The sequence below is a fragment of the Hemibagrus wyckioides genome, linkage group LG16 (assembly GCF_019097595.1).
Source record: "Hemibagrus wyckioides isolate EC202008001 linkage group LG16, SWU_Hwy_1.0, whole genome shotgun sequence".
Taxonomy (NCBI): domain Eukaryota; kingdom Metazoa; phylum Chordata; class Actinopteri; order Siluriformes; family Bagridae; genus Hemibagrus; species Hemibagrus wyckioides.
This window is the reverse complement of record NC_080725.1, coordinates 22847501-22865369: the sequence shown is the minus strand read 5'-3', so window position 1 is coordinate 22865369 and position 17869 is coordinate 22847501. Positions and strand designations below refer to the sequence as shown.

Genomic DNA, 17869 nt, shown 5'->3' with positions numbered 1-17869 from the left:
AGAAGTGAGAGGGCAGGACAAATAACAGTGATCAGTAATACGTCGTTACAAACAATAGTGAACTGTGATTGGTGGTCGGGGAGAATAGTGCTGGTTGATTGGTTGTTGGGAAAAGTGATTTGCTGTCAAATTGTGATCACTTGGGATGTAGGGAACAATGGTAATCGGTGATTGGTTGTATGGAGCAATGGTAATTGGTGATTGGTTGTAGGGAGCAATGGTGATCAGTGATTGTTTGCTGGGAGCAATGGTGATCAGTGATTGGTTGAAGGGAACAATTGGGCTTGGTCTTTGGGAACAATGGTAATCAGTGATTGGCTATGGGGACAATGGTGATCAGTGATTGGTTGTGGGGAACAACTGGGCTTGGTCTTTGGGAACAGTGATGTTCAGGGTTTGATTGGTGTTTGTAAATAGTGTAGATTAGTGATTAATTGTTTGAAAACTAATAATCAGTGATTGGTCAGTGAGAGGCGGCACTGTGTCTTAGTGATTAGCATGTTTGCCTCGCACCTCCAGGGTTTGGGATTATAATCGACTGTGTGTGTGTGTAAGAGAGAGAGAGAGAGAGAGAGAGAGAGAGAAGGGTTGACATGGTCATGGATGTCCCACACCTTGAGCCCCGAGCCCCCTGAGATATGGGCCATGGGGGCGACCCCAGACTCACATATTATGTGAACATATAATGATTAATGATGTTCCTAATTCTGTCTTTAAAGTAAAAAAAAAAACATTAAATAATTATAATTCACTAAAGTCATCTGAGGCACATTTTAAGCTAAACACTAGACTCCTGCAGTTGAGCAGGTGCGCAGCGTCAGCCAATCAGAAGACGGAGGTGAGGAGCACGTGACCGGCACCGTGGTCGAAATGCAGGCAGCGCTCGGGACTCGGGACTCGGGAGAGAGCGCGTGCGGCAGTGAGACCGAGACGGAGCGAGAGGAAACCGGAGCACTCGGATGATTTATCTGCGCGCGGAGACGGAAAGCAACGCGCTCGAAGTAAGCGGCGAGGTCTTTAAACGCTTATTGACGTTCAGGAGCACCTTCCGGTTGACTCGGTTTGTGCGTGCGTGCGTGTGTGTGTGTGTGAGAGATTTATTTTTTTTGCTGTGGTAAACGGGACCGCGTTCGTGTTGCTCGGCTCGGACATCATCGCTATGAAGGCTGCGGTCTGTGTGTGCTCTTTAACCGGGCTGTTCACACACACACTCACACAGCAATGCTTTTCCTTTACAAACAACTAGCTCGCGACCGAGGCTGTTAAAGCGCTCGTTAAAACGGAGCTGTGGTGTTTCTGTGGTAGTGTTTATTCTCCTCCGAGTCTCTGGTTGGTGTACCGCAGGATCCCGTAGCCTACTTGAATAATTTATTAGGTAGCGAGCGAGCTGACTTTAAAACACAGGACTAGTGGGTGCACTTGTGAGGTGTGTGTGTGTGTGTGTGTGTGTATATATATATATATATTGTATAATATAATATAATTTTAGATCATCTATGCATACGAAACAATTTGATCCTGAACACGACTTAATAGTAAGAAAACAAAATGGTGCTGATTTATAGGAAGTGGCTGTTTGAAGCTAGCTGGTCACCACAATGTTGATGTTTTTGTCCAGCACTTTGTTACCCTTCTTTACAGCCGCCAATAACGTACGGAGCTCCTCTGCGCATGCGTCGTACTGCTCCGCTTTCGGGGGCGGGGGGTCTCGTGCGTGCAGGTTTTTAAATTCTCTCACAGACACCGTGCGCGTGCCCCGTCCAGTGTCAACAACTGGAGCGTTACTACATGTTTAATATTACATTTTCCATTCGTCTTGTCACTTCTTCAGAATAAAGTAGGTGGCTCTTTTGTATTTAATAACCTGCTCATCGTTAGAGTGTATTGTTGTGTAACTTTTTAATGATTCCACTCTCGTCGTGTGTTTTCTTTTAGCTTTGTTAGTCAGCGAGTACATTTCTGAGGTACATTTCTGAGGTAATTTATTTCTTGGACCTCGATATAGTGACTGTCACTTTGTCAGTACGTTTGATTTGTAGCTTTTGGTTTCGTTATCAGTCATATTTTCAGTGTTTGTAGATAAAAATATAATTTCCCCCACACTTTGTTAGCTAGCCGGTTTTGACCGTTGGGGTTTGATTCATGGCTTTATCAGTCTCGAGAAGGTTTGTGACGTCACGGGGATGATCTTGCAGGTGTCCATGGCTCCACTTCCGCAATTTCTGACTTTGTAAACAATGCTGGTGTTTGTTTGTTTGATTGATTGGTTGATTGACTTGACTTTTATTTAGTCCTTTTTTTTGTTTTATAACCTGAGCGCTATTGTGTCTTCGTGCTGCACGCGCACTGTTTGAAAACACTCAGTCGCGTGTGCTTGTATTTATATATCCTGCTTTCAATGCGGAACTGATCCTGTGTCAGGTGCCCTTTCAATCCTCTTGTGGCTTCGTGTTTTGGTTTCATCAGCCTTTTATTTGAACTCTTGGGTTGAAGAGATTGTGGTTTTTTTTAGCTTCTAGGTCTTCGACAGAATAAGTAACAAAACCAATTGTATTTTATTTTTGGCAGGTCAGGTGTCCTGCTTATTGATGTACTGATTAATGGCTTCATTATTATGCACGTGCATAGCACCCTGTGTGTTCATGATGAAATGAGCATTTAAAAAAATTGCTAGTGGTATAGAAGTGAAATTTGAGGTGTGTTCATAAATTCAGAAGAAATCGATTAAATTTTGATTGCGCCTCAGTTTATGCCTTTTTTTTCTCTCATTGGCATTTCTGTTCACAAATTTCTATTCTTCTTTTCTGTTCTCTTTCTGTCTCTCTCTTCCTTTGCCATGAACCTCTCTCTCTCTCTCTCTCTCTCTCTCTTTGTGTTTGAACTGTTTACGTATTTGTTTGGCATCTGGACTTGAAATAGCCCGTGGGCAGATTGTGTATTCTCAGGTTGAAACGTTGAGGATGTTGCTGTTTGCACTAGACGAATTCCACACACACATACACACACACACACACACACTGAGAGAGGGAAAGAGAGAAAGAGAGAGTGATGTTCACACCAAACCGCTTTCTTTTGCGCTTGTCCTTCTTAGCCTCTGCTTAAGCATATTTAATGTTCTGCGGTCAGTTTGAAAGACAAAAATCAATGACCATGTCGGCTCAGGGTTCAGATCAGATGTCCTGTTTTCCATTATGTTTCTGCAGCAAGGAGAAACTGGTAATGGATCAGCATAGTGTAAACTGCCATGGGCAAAGGTCAGCGGTCACAGGTCATGTTCTCCCCAGCTTCTCTTCCACCTGATGTCTCTGTCCCTCGCTGTATGACGGCGTGTAAGCTCTCAATCCATCAGGCCGCGTTTCAGCAGTCTTATTCCTCTCATCAAGTGATAGGCGATGATGCTCCTGTGCAAAACCTCCTCGGTGTTCCGATGCCTCTCCAGGCATGCACTGGTGCGTCCCGTCTAATTTGATAAACGTATGAAATTTGTAGCAGTTTAACGCTAATGATTTCCAGCATTAACATGTTTTTGTAGCTTCAGTAGTCCAATTACAAATCCAATTTTAACAAGCGCTTCTAAATGCACTCGTACATCGCCTTAATTATTTTTAGTGCTGCTGATGGATGCTGCTACGAAGCAATTTTCTGACATTACACACAAGCGTGCACAGACACTGAGAGAGAGAGAGAGAGAGAGAGAGAGAGCAGGGTGTACAGATAAAGGGTTGTATTTTTGGTGATATGACAGCACAGATTTCTGTCTTTTTATCAGCTGAGTGTTTGAAGAGGTCTCTGTCTATCCCTGCTCCCTCTCTCTCCCTCTCTCTCTCACTCACTCACTCACTCACTCACTCTCTTTTTCTCTCTCCCCCCTGCTGATCAGTTCTATTCCTGGCTCTCTCCTGGAGCTGATGAAGAAAGTGAAGCCAGCAGCAGCAGTAGGTTTTTAGCTTCACTTCCTGCTGCAGAGCTCAGAAGCCTTGGCTGTTGTCTCGCTCTAGGCCGTTTTCACACTCCGGATAGCACTGATTATGATCGTCACACTATATTATAACAATTGCGGAAATCTGTTTCTCAGACGAAGCGAGAGTTTCGTCTTGTCTGTTTTTTTTCCCCTAACAAATACTCAGGAAACATATGAAGGTCCAGAGCTTGGAAAACGTTCTCCAAATAATTGCCACGACCCCTTTGTGTGCTATTCAGGACAACACCATTTATTTAAAGTGTCCTACATAAGTGTGAAGATAGCGCTATTGCTCATAACCAGTGCGCATGCCACTTTAGTGTGTTATTGTGTGTATATACGACTATAGCCCTATTCAGACAGTATTAAACTGTCATGATGTCATTTCCTGTTGTATAGGAGCTAGTCTGCCATTTTTATTTTGTGTGTTTTTCCTTCGTCTTCTCAGAACATGATTCTCTGAATTCATACGAATGTGATGCTTTGTGCAGGTATCTCCTCACGCTGGAATAAAAGCAGTTTGTCTGCCTGTTATTTTTAGTCTCAGGGCGTGTATATCAGTGATCTTCAGATAATCAGGTCATCAGATAATCGGCAAACGAAAAGTGGACGCTTCACAATTTCAGATTTGGTGTTAGATCTTCTGAAATAAGTCTTCTACTTGCTCCAGTGCTGCTGAGACTGATTGGATGGCATGTTGTGAGCGTGTTCACATGACCATGTGGTGCAAACATCTCAGTATGTCGAAAAAACAACCTGCTAGAATCTCCTGGAGTTTTTTTTTTTATTGTGGTTCAGATGTGAGAGTTTTATCTTTTAGTGAAAAATGTATTACAGATGCCCTGCTGATAAACTCATCCAATGTGAATAGAGAAGCTACACTATATTACCAAAAGTTTTGGGACATCTGTCTTTACTTGCACATTGAATATAATATGGAGTTGTCCCACCCTCTGTAGCTATAACAGCTTCAACTCTTCTGGGAAGGCTTTCCACAAGGTTTAGGAGTGTGTTTAGGGGAATTTTTGACCATTCCTCTCTAGAAGTGCATTTGTGAGGTCAGGCACTGATGTTGGACGAGAAGGTCTGGCTCACAGTCTCCACTATAATTCATCCCAAAGGTGTTCTATGGGGTTGAGGTCAGGACTTTGTGCAGGACAGTCAAGTTCCTCCACACCAAACTCACTCATCCATGTCTTTATGGACCTTGCTTTGGTCACTGGTGTGCAGTCATGTTGGAACAGGAAGGGGTCATCCCCAAAGTGTTCCCACAAAGTGCATGAAATTGTCCAAAATGTCTTGGTATGAAGCTGAAGCATTAAGAGTTCCTTTCACTGGAACTAAGGAGCTGAGCCCAACCCCTGAAAAACAACACCTGAACTCAATGACTTGGAGGGGTGTCCCAAAACTTTTGGCAATATAGTGTATTTACTATAAACTCTCCTTGTTCTCTGGCCTCAAATGGTTCGAGTGGAGACTCTAAGTGATATTTGGTTCTAGGTTGGAGAGTGGGTGAAAAAAAAGTCTGAACAAGTGGTCTAGCCAGCCTGTATACACTCATAAAGGCGCAGTGTTACAGATGTATTCTGAATAAAACACGCACACAGACGGTACGGTGACCGAGTAACCGCGCCAGGCTAAATATAAAGAGCCCAGTCAAGTAGCTAAGAGGAATCGAAAACCGTCTGGTCGTGTTTGTATTGGATCCATTCACACCGACGACAAGGGCATCTTTGTTCTTGGGAAAGGAAGGGACCTCCTGCAAACCCCTCTGTGCCAAACAGCTCCGCCACTTCGCCCGAGAGCCGAGGGCCAGGGTTCAAGTGCTCTCTCAGATACTCTGAAGCTCCGCACCAGCCCGGGCTTGAGGTAAAAGAGGTGTGCATCTCTCACTGTACAACGGAAAGTGCACGGTTCTGTTCTATATCAGCACTCTGTGTGTGTGTGTGTATATGCAGCAGCGGAAACACATCCAGAGATGAGAAACTGGATCTAGAGCAGACACAGGGCACGAATGACCTTGTAAGGTATCTGAGACTCTAGACACAGGGACATAGCAGATCCCCATGTGCGCTCACACACACACAGAAACAGCAGCATGTCTAAACATCAGGAATAACAAACCGTCTCCTCAGTGCATGGATGAAAGAGAAGTAATCACGCTCAGAGAGAACATGGTGTACTTGCGCTCGGCTGGGAGATAGAATTATTAGAAATTGCTTTCCCCCCCTCCTTTATTTTATTTATTTTTTATTTTTTGTAGTTTCTGTGGTGTGTGAAAACACCCCCCCCCACTCAAATAGTTTTAGATTAGATAGCACTAGGAAAACTTGTAAACCGGGTAACTAACTCAGTGATGAGGAATATTTTTCACTGCCCGAGATGTACATTTGCATGCGATTTGCATACCTCAGTATGTTTAGGCCAGTCAGCATGAGGCATCATTCGAAAAACCGCAGAAATTAAACAGAGCACAGGACTTCCTTCCAACTCTGTCTGCTCGTCTGACTCAACACTTTACACTCTTGACCTTGTATGACTCAAAGTGTTGAGAAAACAACCTGACAAAAACTAAACAGCAGTGACGGAGGGGGCTTTGGATGTTAAATAAAGTTTATTCAGTGTGCTAGGTGGCACTGAAATGTCTCAATGTATTGCATTACTTATTGCGATTTTGCTGATCCGATATCCAGGTATGGCGCCACCTTGATGCGACAAGTCCATCACACAGATATAATCTGACCAGTGTGAATTATATCACAAACATGTACAGCTTATATGAGACAGTGATGACAGGCTGTTAAATCGGCCGAGAACTCAAAGTTGCAGCGGCTGACGCTTGCTAATTAGACGTAGCCCTTAAAATGCTCCGTGTTGCCACGTCTCAATTCCCTGTGCCACTTCTTAACAATTTCTCTTTCACCTGTTCAGCATCGTGCATGACTTCTTCTACGCGGTTCAATTCTGTTCTCAGGTCCGTCTTTCACTTCATCAGCGGTTATGGTGGAAACCACAAACCATCAGCTCTTTTTAATTTTACACAGATGCACACGGCTCCATATTTAGAGAACTCTGGCACGGACAAAGAGACACGTGCGATAAATCTCATCAGGAGTTTATAAAAGGCATCTGAAAAACAGAGTTGATTTGTAGCTATGGGAAGTGCGCTTTAAAAAGAATCAGGGATTGGGTTTCGAGAGTGATAATTGCTTTTCAAGCCTGAAGCAGCAGCAGCAGCAGTAACTCCTACTGACTGCTCCTGCCTTCCTTCACTTCCTCCCTCCTTCTCTCTCTCTCTCCCTCCCTCCCATCCTTACGTACAGTTAATGAAACGACCTTAATGGACACATGCATTCCGTAGATTCTCGGTGTGTAACGATCGTCCGATTCGGATTAATGCACCAATTTAAAAGGCAGCAATCGAAATGAAGCATTAATAATTCACCTTTTTAAACTGATGTGTAAATAATTTAATAGGCAAAGAAGCTGATTCACTCGAGCTACTTTTAAAATTCTTTTAAAATTCTACGCCATTATCAGTCACAAATTAATGATAGCCCAGAGTCAGAACAACGTTGAGAACTTATCTGAATATCGATTTTTGACCATATCAATGAATCTGCTACGATCCAATTTAGTATCCTCTTGCTGATATCAAAGCACCGGTGTCACCAAAAATCTAACCTTTGCCTAATAATACAAAGAAATTATATTGTACAGTCAAATAACGAATCATTATCTTCAGAAATGAAATCAGACTTTGGAGTATTATTAAATATCAAATTATTGCCCACTGAATCCACTGAAGCTGGAGATTTTTATTCTCTACTAGTTTCTGTCTTTTAATTTCACACTTTTTTTTGTAAAAAGATGTAATTCCTGCATAAATACTAAAATACAGTCTCATGTCTTTTCTGAAGCTTTGTTGATGTTCCTACATCCATCTACATCAGCAGCTTGCTAGCTCAGGCATATTTCTGGTTTTACCTGCTCCTGCTTTAGGTCATGAGCTTTTTGCCTTTAGCATCGCCTGCTGGAGTTTCCTCATTTCCATGGCTTTGATTACACATTACGGCATATCTCGATCAGTAAAGGTTAAAGGAGCACCACAGTCCCAAATTTCTGCCCCATCTATTAGAATAACCTGCTTTGCATAACGATACCTCCTTCCTGCTAGCTTATCTTAATTTTTTTTTATCAGTGTAACGATATTATTTTCCTTTCTCCTTTTATGCTGTGTTCTATAGATGTAAAAAAACAAAAAACAGACCAGGCTTTGAATATCTGTATTTAGAATCTGCATTGAGGGAGTCATGCGGCTCCATATCTTCCACCCAAGCAGTAATCCTTCTAGCAGTTGAAACTTCCCATTGTTCAGTTGCTCCGCCGGCTGTGAAGTGTTGTCTGGATGGTGATTCTCATCCTCGGCACTCTGTACCCACGCAAGCTCTCATCCAGGCGGCCTGAACGTTCCCCAGGGGCTCCTTGGGGCTGCAGAGGTAGATTTGTTTATGCAAAATCAAGAACAGGCCGAAAACCTGCGCTGACATGGAAAGCCCGTCCTCCTCCGCTTTCACACAGTCTGCCTAAAAATACCACACACGCGCACACACACACTGTGTGAATGTGATCTGGCTTTATTCTTCAGGTACTGTTGGAATTTCTGTAAGACAGACTTGCATTAAAATGTTCAATCTTAAATGTAAAACTTTTAAGCTGTTTGACTTGACAGCTTAAATGTTTATACATTGACATCATTTTCTAACAATAATTGTTACATTTTTTTTAGTAATTTTTTAGTAATAATACTGGCTGATTAAAGGTGCCATATGCAATATTTTTAATTTCTTGCCAATGCTGATAATGTGGAAAATGATCAAAAATTATAGTTTTTCTCCCAGAACAATTGCATTATGTAGACTTCTCACCTGGAACTGGCTTGTATAGCCATGCCCCCCAACACCATGACACACCCTCATAGCGAGACATTATGAGGAAAAGGCACATACTTAGAGTTGTAACTCGAGTTTCAGCGGAACATCTGATTGTGTATAAACAGTCCTCACAGCCATTGTTAAGGTTGACTTTAGTTGAACCATTAAAGGGGTGGAGCTTTAAAAAAATGCAAATCTTATTCAGCTCTGCCATTTTATCTGAAACTTTTTTTTTTTCTGCACCGTTGAAGCTTTTGACAAGATTTACACAGATATCCTGCTCAGACTTGTTAATATGACCTGTGTGTGTGTGTGTGTGTTGGTTTCCAGTGACTTCACCTGTATCATATGTTCCAATTAATCCCTATTTGTCCTTTGTGTTGAAAAGTGTCTATAATTGCTGATATAGATATTCAATTAAAGTGTGCGAGACCAAGCGCATCCCTATCAGACGGGGTGTATAATTTAATAAAGGAGGTTTCCCACACTGCACTGCAATGCGCCTTGCCATCACCCGGGCGCAGAGAGAGAGAGAGATGTAGAGAACGAGCGAGAGAGCAATAAAGGGATGGAAGAAGAGGAGGAGACACTTTGCTTTGTTCTGTTTCTGCTGCTTGTCACTTCGTTAACCTGCAGGGAATTAACTAATTACAGCAGGTCTCCTCCATCGTTCCTATTATGAATGATGAAAGATGGATGCGTGGGGTTTTGGCCTGGAAACGAGTGCAGGGAATATTGATGAAGATGAGAGAGGTTTAACGTTTTCATGTGCATCCTGTGTGTCGTGGATTCCTCCATCGTTCGCTGCTGAAACAATAAAGATGAAGGAAATTAAGAACAGGAGCTTGGGTTGCTCCTGAGGACATTTTTAGATCTTTGTTGGTGTGTGTGGGTTTTTTTTTTTTAATTTTTTTTTTTTATTTATTTTTATTTTTTTTAATTGAAGTGTGTAGGTTTCAGACATCAGTTTCATCATCCCAGCTTTTCCAGTGAAGTGCATCAACAAATCATTATGGCAGATATGATTTACTGCTTATTATCTTCTGGAGGAGAAAAAAAACCCATCTCTATGACATTTTAACTCGGCTTGTTAAATCGGCTGTGAACTCGCATGTCTGGAGAAGCCGAGGCAGACGCTCGATAATTAAAACCGTGTGCTGGAATTGCTTTATGCCCTTAGAGAGGTTTTGGGGTCATGTGACTTTCTATCATCTTTAGCCCTATTTAGAAGTTATTAAGCCGGCTTTACGCTGCAAATGTGTACGATGTAGGATTACGTCAAACTTGCGGGATAACTACAGATACGGTGAAAGAGAGAGCAATAGAGAATGAGAGAGCACTTCTGTGATGGCGTTACGGAAGGATGAAATGTCATGTAAGCTTTTTACCATCATGACAACGTGGTAATTTCCAGTGGAAGAGACAATATCAAGAGTACATGCGGGCCAGTCACCTGATAGCTCTGATTCTTTTAACACAAGGTTTTCTCAGTGTTTGGAGACTGGAAGCATTGCTGCTCACCGTCAGTGCTGGGAACCGTTCACCTTTTTACCGGTAATTTGGTACTGGTACCTAATGGTACCTTCTTTGGTACTTTACACTTTGTGTAATAACACAAACATTTATTTCAGTGAAAAACATAAGTCAAAACCTCTCAATGTATAGAATTTTTCGATCTGTTAACTAGGAGTGTTAACTGAGGCTAAAAAAATGCTAACAGCATGTTAACGATAATCACAGTGAAAATGTTGTTTTCTCCAACAACTTATCAAATTAGCTAGGATAATTAATTAGCTGAAGATGTCAAAGCTGCCGTCGATGGCTCACTTAACATTTCATCCTCCTCATCCAGGCTTTCCACTTTGGCGGGAGTGTTAGCTGAAGCTACTTTTGCTATTTTGCTGCAGGAGATCATGCTGCTAAATGCAGTCCAGTCTTGAGCATTTCATCGAATTTTTAAAAATGCAGCCACACTTGTGGACGTTTTCGTTTAGTCATTGTTGTGTTTGAACTATTTGCAGGGGTGATGTTGCGTCACGTGGTGACACGTGTGAAACCTCGGGATTCCCTTTACCTGGAGTTTACAGTGTTGGCTGTCGAACCACCTATTGTATCTGTCACGAGAGAAGCTGTAGGTCAGTGAGCTGGACTTTGGACACCACAAAGAGTTCTGCCAAACCTTCAAACTGGCGAATTAGACGTCTTTCTGATTTTACAAGGGTCTTGTACACTAGACGAAAGGGTTTTTTTTTTCTCTCATGCTAATCTTAGTTGTTTATTGGTTTTTGAAAACATGTTCAGAGGTTGAGGTTTTTTAAACCAGGTCTTTTTAAACCCGTAGCTCAGATCTGTGTTTGAGGAAGAAGGAAGTGAATAAAAGGGAAAAAAAAAAGAGAGTGGTTGTGCTTAGATTTCTGGCACAGTGAGGTGGGTGGAGTTGCTGTCCTACACGGTCCTCTGTGCTGTCATTGCGGTGTCCTCTGTCTCCATCACACAGAACATAACAGATGGGCTGAAACGGGGAGGGTCTGAGGTCTCGCACTCGTACACTAATCCCTGGAGAAAAAGATGGAGGGAGGGAGGAAGGGATAGAGGACAAAAGGAGAGGAGGATGTTAAGGAAAAGGGGTTAAGAGAGCTCTTGGAAAGAGAATGAGATGACAGATAGATGGAGAGGTTATAGTTGTGTGTGTGAGAGAGAGAGCGAGAGAGAGAGATCTAGCCCTAGATGCCTCAAGTGTAATCCCTGTATCCACATCTTTATTAACACACTAGACCAAATGCACACACTAATAAAAACTTCTGTCCACCTCACGTCTCTGAACACGCACAAGTGAAGTACTCGGGTCAAAAACAAGCACCAGAGCAAAAGTGAACTTCATCTCAACAACCCGAATATTATGCATTCATTACTCGTCTTGATAACATCATTACAGAAGCGCTTTAGAGTCACAGAGATTGTGTGGAGACGGAGATCGAGAAGGAGATGAGAGCATACAGAATACAGAGAGTCGGAGATGATGCAGATGGATACAGAGGGAGAAACGTACTGTGAGAGAGGAACGGAATAGATAAAGAGATGCAGACAGACAGGGAGCGAGATGGGGAGAGGGAACCGGAGACAGTGAGAGGATCGACAGAGAGGCAGAGGGAGAGGGCCAAGGCGGAAAGATGGAGATGGACATAGTCAGGGAGATGGAGGGAGAGAGACTGCACAGATGCAGAAGCTGAAAGATGGGGAGAGAGACAGATTTGAATAGAGAGGGATGGTGAGGGAGGGTGAGAGAGGGGGGGGTGGATGGATAGATGGATGGAGACACAGAGGTATATGAGGCAGAGAAAGACAGATGTGGTGTGGTTGTACAAGTGTGTGTGTGTGTAAGAAGCTTTTTGCAAACTTTTGAGTTGTGATGCTTACTGTGTTGTTCTGAATGCAGAATCTTAGCAGCCAATCAGAGAGAAGTATTCTTTACATCATGTGATCTCAGTGCTGTTAGATGCTTACTCCACAGCAGAGGATTGCAGTGAGTTCTGCAGGGGTGTGTGTGTCCTGCAATTCAGATTATATGATGATATGATTGAGTCACTTTCATGTGACTCAGACTGTCTTAGATTAGACCACTAATCAAGCCCCAGTTAAAAGGAGGCGTGTCTGATTAAAGCTGTGGAGAATGTGTAGATAAGTAGATATGAACTTGTCATATTTTGTCGCTATTATTATTTTAGCATTATTTTAGTTAATTTTTTTCTCCCTTCTGCTTCTGTTCCTGCTGTTCGAGTTGTATGTGATTTATTATTTATTAGCATGTCAAGCTGCTTTATTTGTGTGGGCATGTGAAGCTTGCGGAAGATGATAAATCAGAGTGTCGTGTGTTTAGAAACGAGCTGAACACCTGTCCAGTTCGTCCGGACCACATTCCCATCTTCCCTGCTCAAGTGTCCGCAAAACGCTGACTCTCACCTCACCCACTACTCAAGTCTCAGTCCTGTGACTCTGCTGCATTTTGGCTCGATTTAAAGACACACACACACACACACACACCCATGCCGTGAAGTGTATCCGGGCTTCCCACTCTCCTCCGTGTCCCCAGGGCAGGGCGTCACTAAGCTCTCCTGGCACGCCCTGTAATTGGAAATCTCCACCATGTTGCGAGGACGCATATCGCCTCTTTTTTTTTTTAGGGAAATCTAGGGGGATTACACACACACACACACACACACATCATCAGTCAAGAGTGTTCTGCTTCTGGCACCTGTTCTGTACTCAGTGTCCCTTTTCACCTTGGCCCAAAACTGTGTGTGTGCTGTCAGAACAGGTTTCACAGTTTGAATACTTCTTAAGTATTTATATTTACTTGTTTAGCAAACATGACCCACATTTCCCCCTCTGTAGTTGATTGTATTTTCTCTGCAGCATATTTATTATAAATATAATATCCTAATATATAAATGTTCCGCCTGTTTTGCATTCATTCATGTTCTCAAATCCGGATGCTCTCAGTTTTAACCCATAAACGATTTCTCGCGTTCTTTGCCTCCAATCAGGCCGATTGCTGTGCCGCGGATGCGCAAACGTCTGAAATCTCCCACGTGAGCGCGTCCGTGAGATGATTATGATGAGGAGTTATCTGCTGGATAGATTGTGGCAATCCTTCCTGATTAACTCTGGGTGTTGGGGATTAGCGTGCGCTGTTAGCGTCCGCTGCACTAAATCTCTCTGCTATGTAGCTGTGAACGTGGAGAATGTGACAGGCATTGAAACTCGTCCAGGTTCTGAGCGTAGTTACGTCATGTTACTGGATAACTGGTTAGCTGTTACTATTTCTGCCCTCCTCTCTCTCTCTTTCTCTCTCTCTGCATTTCCTATTTAAAGAACGAGGCCAAAGCCTTGAACTGCGCTTCACCTTCTAGACCAATAAACAAACTGACACACAATGCATGAGCTCCAGTAGACCCTCAGCTGTCCTAGGAACGTACCAATCCCATTCCACAGCATGATTAATTCATTAACACGGTGCACAGGTAAAGATAAAGCTCCAGTGGGAGGTTTAGTTCTGTAAATAAGAATGTGTCTTCCTAAAAATACGTACAATTAGTTTAAGCTGTCTTTATTTGTCACATGTACATTACTGCACACTGAAATTCTTTCTCCACATATCCCATTCTTGGGGGTCGGGGTCAGAGAGCAGGGTCAGCCATGATGCAGCACCCCTGGAGCAGGAGGGTTAGGGACCTTGCTAAAGGGCCCAACGGTGGTGGTGCTGGAACCTGAACCCCAATCTTCTGGTCAACGACCCAGAGCCTTAACCACTTGAGCTACTACTGCCCCACAGGATAAAAACAATTGTAATTGTATACCATGTAATTAACAATAATAAGTGCACTCTGACATAACTGTACTTTCTATAAAAAATTAGACTAGGAATCATTATGTCCATTATGAAGAAAAATACAGCTTGGAAGGATGTAGCAGGAATCATTGGTGAATTGCTTACACGTGTGTCGTAATTTTCACGTGATAATGCTAGTTTGTACAATTCTCATTCACTCCTGTGATGAAAAGAGAGATGGAATGGGAGGAGAAAACATGAAGGGAGTATGTGTGTGTGTGTGTGTTGGGGGGGTATCCTCCAGTAGAGATGAGCTGCACTCTGCTCTGTCGCTGCGGTGAAACGACTGGCTGCCTCTCACTGGCTCTCGGGGGAACCGGCTGACCCACTTTGCCTTGGGCTGAAGTTATTTTTGCATTTTAGCGCAACGAAGAGACCATGGGTGGATACAAGCTGGTCTGACCCTTCAGGGGTGTGGCTCTGAGAATGGGGTGTGGCTCTTAACTGGCATGAGCAGAGATTGTGCTCAAGGTTTAGATCAAGGAGATACTGAGCATGACTTGTCACTATAGATGTACCTGACGACTCCTATCTCCTTTAACAACTCTCTCTCTCTAACACACCTGTGTGTGTGTGTGTGTGTGTGTGTGTGTGTTCAGCAGTGTTTGTAGAGGCTGCTGCAGTCTCCTGAGACATGGATGAGCCAGACTGCAGCAGCTGACCTGCTTACACTCGCCACTTTCACCACCGCATAAAACACGCTGTATCTTCCTTACAGGCTGTGCCGCATGCGGAATTGAATTTTTTAAATTTATTTCTTTTTACAGCATCTAAGGAACTAAATTGCCTTGAACACTAAGATAATTTCTGATATATTTTGGTCATTTCTTTGTGTTTTGTAAGAAATAACACACCTCTGACCTTGCAGTTATATGGAAGTAAGCGAGGAGTGTGATGTGGTACAACACAGCCCAGGTGCTGCTAACCTTCTGAAGTGGATTATTCTCGTCTACAGCACACTCTTATCCTACAGCATTTTGTTGGCTATTAGAAAGGTTTAACAGTTTATATTTAGATTTAATGTTGCAGAACATTAGAGATGTTAGAGTTCCTGTTCCTCTCTCTGTCTCTCACACACACACACATCGCACACTAATCTTCCAGTAGTTGATTAGACACACCTTCATTTTGTGAAGCAGGTCTCCTGGGACCATCCAGTGACCTCACTCTCTCTCTCACACACACACACACACACACACACACACACAACACTGCATTTCAGTGTTGTTTCCGATCTCACTGTTCCCTTAAGACCCGTTTCCATGGCGACCGCAGGAGCGCAAGTGAGGGGGAACGGGCCGTGGCCCAGATTGAGGTGCGAGTGATGGTTTGAGAAAAAGAGGCCACTTGTACTTCTCTTTCAACCACTTCCCGGCTGTGAGGAGGTTCTGTAGTGTCTCTGAACAGGTGAATACTGAGATTTTCTTCTCTTTATCTTCACATTAGCCATTTTATTTATTTACAGTGTGTTTTGTAATCATTGTCAAGTCCAAGAAGCCTCATTTTCTAAAACATTTCTACGCACAGATTGGATCTTGAAATGGTCTTCAGCTAGCGTGTACATTTCCTAAAGTATCTATATTAGCCGTTCTTGAGTCCTTGACAAATCCAGCACTGAGAACAAAGCATCTTTCAGGAACTCATTTTTTTTCTTGTCTTGTTGATTTGTGTAAGCAGCCAGCAGCTAATCTGTACAGGAGAACACGTTGCTGTTCGCTGTAATTGTACCTGTACAATGTGGTGAGCTCTGGGGTTTCAGGCTTCAGGTACAGTTCTCCTTTTTTACTTTTCAAGTCATGTGACTGTTTGCTCTGAAATACTGATATGCAAATTAGGTAAATTGTAGCTGGGTAGAGAAACCTGTTCATGCGTGGTCTGTTCTAGAAATGTAGAATGAAGTAAGAAATAAGACCCCAGGATCCAGGAGTCTTTAGGGCAGAGGTGTGGGGCGCGTCCACCTGGGCGCTTGGAAATAAATATATACACACCAATCAGCCATAACATTATGACCAGTGCCAGGTGCCGTGAATAAGACTGATGATCTCCTCATCATGGCACCTGTTAGTGGGTGGGATATATTAGGCAGCAAGTGACCATTTTGTCCTTAAAGTTGATGTTAGAAACAGGAAAAATGGACAAGCGTAAGGATTTGAGCGATTTTGACGAAGGGTCAAATTGTGATGTCTAGACCACTGGATCAGAGCATCTCCAAAACTGCAGCTCTTGTGGGGTGTTCCCGGTCTGCAGTGATCAGTATCTGTCAAAAGTGGTCCAAGGAAGGAACAGTGGTGAACCGGTGACAGGGTCATGGACGGTCAAGGCTCATTGATGCACATGGGGAGGGAAGGATGACCTGTGTGATTCAATCCAATAGACGAGCTACTGTTGCTCAAATTGATGAAGTAGTTAATGCTGATTCTGATAGAAAGGGGTCAGAATACACAGTGCAGGACGGGTCAGGGCTGTTCTGGCAGCAAAAGGGGGAGCAACACAATATTAGGCAGGTGGTGATAATCTTACGCCTGATCGGTGTAAATGATTGATTGTTTCAGACCTGTTTAACTTCTTTAACACAACTTGCATTGTTATTGAATGTGCACATATATATATAATTTTTTTTTTTTTTTTTTTTTTGATCCCAACAGAACATTCTGACTGAAGATGGTCAGTTTCAGTCAGTTTAGAGTGTTGAGTAGGTAAAAACACATTAAACAGGTCGATAGTTTTATGAATAATGTTGAGGGCAGTTTGAATTGAACAGTGGTTGAAAATGCAGTTTGTTTGCTTTGAGCAGGTCATTGGTATCGTTTGTTTTTTTTAATTTTTTAAAAAATTCTACTTTCCAGGTAATAACGGGCAGTAATTTCACAAGGCTTTCTTTCTTTCTTTTTTTTTTCTTTTTTTTTGAGAAGGTGGGGTTCATGGAAAGGAAAGAGGTTCGGACATGTCTGTTTCAGGACGTGAAGTCCAAGTCAAACTTGTCTTTAAATGTAATCAAGATTGAAAAGAGTCCTTTATCATTAGCGAGCTTTTACTTCAGCTAGTCGTATTTGTGTGTCCACTCTGCCAGCGACAAGGCTGTTTTCAGAAGGACAGAATTACTTCTTGCCAAACTTTGTGTTGGTGAAAAGAACGTGTATATTAATTTTACAAACTCGCGCTTGAGATCAATACCGTATTAAAGTGAGACTGATGTCCAAGACACAAACAGGTCCAAGTAAAAATACCAGAAATTCTGACACAAGTCCAAATCGATACAGAAAGCATCTCGAGGCCGGACTTGAGTCTTCCTCCAGCCCTGTTTTTATTATTCCTCCAGCGCTTCTGCCAAACTGACCCACTTTAATCCACAAAATCTCTCGAGCTACTTTCTCGGCTATAGATAGATCATCTTCTGACCTGCCGTGCCAGAGAAAAAACAAGTGTCTTAAGGTAAATATTTAGGTCTAAAGTAACACAGATTGGTAGAGAAAAGCGGGCCCAGTCCCGGTCTCGGAAACTGCCTCGGATTGGTGAGGCAGCAGGTGGGGTCGGAGTTTTACGCCGATCTGGAGGTCGTGTCCATGAGAGATTAACAGAAGGCTC

The 17869-nt window shown here is 42.9% G+C and overlaps 1 protein-coding gene across 4 annotated transcripts in view; it reads left to right on the top strand.

The window, feature by feature from the left end:
- Nucleotides 1-847: 847 nt before the first annotated feature.
- strbp (spermatid perinuclear RNA binding protein) overlaps nucleotides 848-17869 on the top strand; it is a 78279-nt gene continuing 61257 nt past the window's right edge. For 2 of the 4 annotated variants that reach the window (XM_058411463.1, XM_058411467.1), the window contains exon 1: nucleotides 848-1001. The gene's annotated coding sequence lies outside the window, so the exon portion shown is untranslated. Of the gene's footprint in view, nucleotides 1014-1729; nucleotides 1838-17869 lie in introns of those variants that run through there. The other 2 variants (XM_058411465.1, XM_058411464.1) reach the window with 2 other exon arrangements.